This window comes from Alligator sinensis, unplaced genomic scaffold (assembly GCF_000455745.1).
Source record: "Alligator sinensis unplaced genomic scaffold, ASM45574v1 scaffold423_2, whole genome shotgun sequence".
NCBI lineage: Eukaryota > Metazoa > Chordata > Crocodylia > Alligatoridae > Alligator > Alligator sinensis.
This window is the reverse complement of record NW_005843263.1, coordinates 130152-133298: the sequence shown is the minus strand read 5'-3', so window position 1 is coordinate 133298 and position 3147 is coordinate 130152. Positions and strand designations below refer to the sequence as shown.

The 3147-nt window shown below is 39.7% G+C and overlaps 1 protein-coding gene across 2 annotated transcripts in view; it reads right to left on the bottom strand.

Moving 5' to 3' along the window:
* SLC16A12 (solute carrier family 16 member 12) overlaps positions 1-1515 on the bottom strand; it is a 72719-nt gene extending 71204 nt beyond the window's left edge. For both annotated transcript variants that reach the window (XM_025194613.1, XM_025194608.1), the window contains exon 1: positions 260-1515. The gene's annotated coding sequence lies outside the window, so the exon portion shown is untranslated. The remainder of the gene's footprint in view (positions 1-259) is intronic.
* Between the last annotated feature and the right edge of the window lie 1632 nt (positions 1516-3147).

The window sequence follows — 3147 nt, the reverse complement described above, 5'->3', positions numbered from 1 at the left end:
CAGCAGGAAGATGGACTAGATGACCTCATGAGATCTCATCCAGCCTTACTTTTCTATGATTCTATAAACCCAGAGCAGCTGCACACAAAAGAGCATGCTGTACACTGAAAGGCAGGCAATGGAAAGTGTGACGAATGCAGCCCTGACTCAGATGGAATAAATTAATTCTGTTGGAGTGGGATTAAATCACTCTTAGGTTTTGAGTCATATATTCATAACTTTTCTTTAAATTGGGCAGCTTGATTTACCACAGATTTACCCATTTGTGTGTCCATGGCCTTTAGGTGTAACACATATTTCTGCATTGTAACCCAGTTCCTTGTTTCATGTTAAAAGAAAGCAACTCTTAGATTCTTCATCATTACCTCTGGGCTGTAAGAGAAAGCAATTTTAATTTAAAATTTCCCCCACTCTGAGTATCATATTCAATTTCTGTTAGACATATACCACAGGAATCACAAAAGGTCTCTTGGACTCTAATGAAATAGTGAGAAATGACAGATTTTGCAAATCCTATACATGGTTTCTCCCGTACAACTTATTACTCAGTCTCTGCAAATCATCAGCTTCTACAGCTACACAGTACACAAAAGAAACTGATTTGGGTTAAAATATTTTAAGATGTTACAACTGGATTATTATGCAGAAACAATGTACCTATAAATTGAAAGTGAGAATGGGCATCTTAAAATCCTTATATAAAAGGAACAATCATTTATTTCAGCCTTGCAGTCATTCAGAGCACTGAAAGCTGCAGTGTCCCACTTGCATCTAAATTAAAACAGGTCTATTTACATAATCAGTTCCATCTTTAAGACTCTTAACTGCAGGTTCACAGAACACTCAAAGTGTAGGAAATGTAATAATGGAATGCAAGAAAGTTATAGGTTGCCTACTTTTCATGACACTTCAACTGGTTTCACATAAGCAGTATTGCTTATTAGTGACATTAGCTACATAACTGGAAGTTACCAATATACCTTACAAGATGAATTCCAAAAATTAAGACTCACTAGCTTTCAATATCAAGTTCCTGATTCCCATACTGCAGTAGAAAATACAACAGTAAACTTCTCTTGACACTACCTAAATTTATAGCCAAATACCAATAAAGTAAAATAATTAAGGGCAAGCTTAAAGTCAAACCAGTAAGAGGCATATGGAAGTGCAGGCTTTGCTTGCGTATGTAATCACAAGTGCCTAGCCATTTTACTGCATGTTCAAAAGATCCTAATTTACCCTAACTTTTTCCATATCATTAAAGAAATTATTTGACTTAACTAAAGAAAGCAGTTGCATGGGCATGCCTCAAATATTTGAAACTCTCTCCCCCAGGGTGATCTAACAAGCTTCAGTATTTGGCCCAGTTTAAAAAACTGTAGAAATTTCCTGGGTAACTGAGTCCAGTGCCCTGCTAATACATCATGTAATCCTTTTCATAAACTGATCAACTCAGTCAGTAAAACTATGTTTTAAAGCCTTATGCTAGCTAAAGATCTGAAGTGAATGCTCAGCCCCCCAATCTGAACAATACTTTTTTCAAGCTTTTCTTCTCTAAAATAACGGCCAGACCCATTTAATAAAGCTTTGCAAAATAAGAACACACATGCTTGCACTAAGATATATATTTCAGGTTACCCAGCTGAATTTAAAATAAAAGTTATGGCTGAGTTTTAAAAAGGATTAAAACGAAGGGTTCTTAATAAACAAAAAAAACCCCTGTGTACAAATTCTCAGTTAAAATGTCATTGCCACATATTTCACAGCAATGGAAAAGTGAAGCATAAAATGTAAAGGAACAAATAGGTTTAAAAATAGGAAAAAACCAAATTTATAAATAACTAGCAGTCACTTTATTAAATAAGTGTTGTAAGAGCTCGTTATTATATTATACCAATACTAACAATATAAATTATGATAAAGGCATCACAGAACCCATTTGAGCAAAATGTAATCCTGATACACTTCACTAAGTTAAATGTTATCCCTCTAATTACCCAACATTAAGGAAAATGTTATTTTATTGACTCTGCATGAATAGACACAACCAATAGAAGGTGGCTATCTTAACAGCTTGTTAATTTAATAAAAGTGACCCAAGCCATCATGCAAACACACTTGAATTTACCCTCGAGGTTTCATTAAACGGTCTACATTGTAAATAATTAAAAAATAAGTTTAAAATAAATATCAAGCAAAGTGCTCTTGCAATGCTTTTGCCAGAGATCTTGCAACCTTTATATAAATGGTTGCTTTGACTAATAACATTTTGTTAACAATTTTATAAAATGAAAAACATTTCATATTTTAAAAGATTTACAAATTAATTAGAATCACTAATCCAGTCAATATTTATATTGAGCTGCTCTATCTGTTGCTGTTTAGTTGAATTATTATGTATGTATCAGACATATACTGTACATACATATGCACAAATAAATGACTCCTTTAAGGCCTTTAAGGCTTGAGGGTATTTACCCGTGCGGCTCACTTTACACTTTTGTGTTGGCTCAGCCGGGCAAGATGCTCTGCACTCTCAGCTACCTCTGGAATTAGCACCTCAACAATTTTGGCTACCGGGACTTTTCAGACCTATCATTTGTATTTAGCATTTTAATCTTACAAGAGTCTTGTGAGTGATCTCGCAACCTTCACACAAACAATTGCTTTCATGGATTTCCCCCCCTCCCCCCGACCCCCATCGTAATATAAAAACCCGACCCGCGCGTATTGATGTCTTCAGGTACGGTAATGACGTCGGAAAGAATTTGCCACCGGGCCGCGTGCAGGCGTGTCAGAAAGAAAACAGCAAATTCAAGCCCGTGATTTCCATCGAGGAACTTGGGAACGGGAGGGATGCTTTGCCCGTGTCACCGATGGCCCGGGGAGGGCCCAGGGCTGCCCCCCCGCCCCTGTGCAGAGCCCGGCCAGCCGCGCCCGGGACCCGCGCTGCACGCGACGCTCACGCGGGCCGGACGCATCCTGGGCTGTGCCACCGCTGTGCCACACCGCTCGGGCAGGGCGTCGCATGCGCTGCGTGGTGGGTCCACGGACACCCCGGTGGGACTACCTGTGCCACCGGCCGGGCAGCTGCAGCCCAAGGAGGGGCCCGGCAGGCGCGGGCGCGGGGCCCGGGGGCCCCCCGCC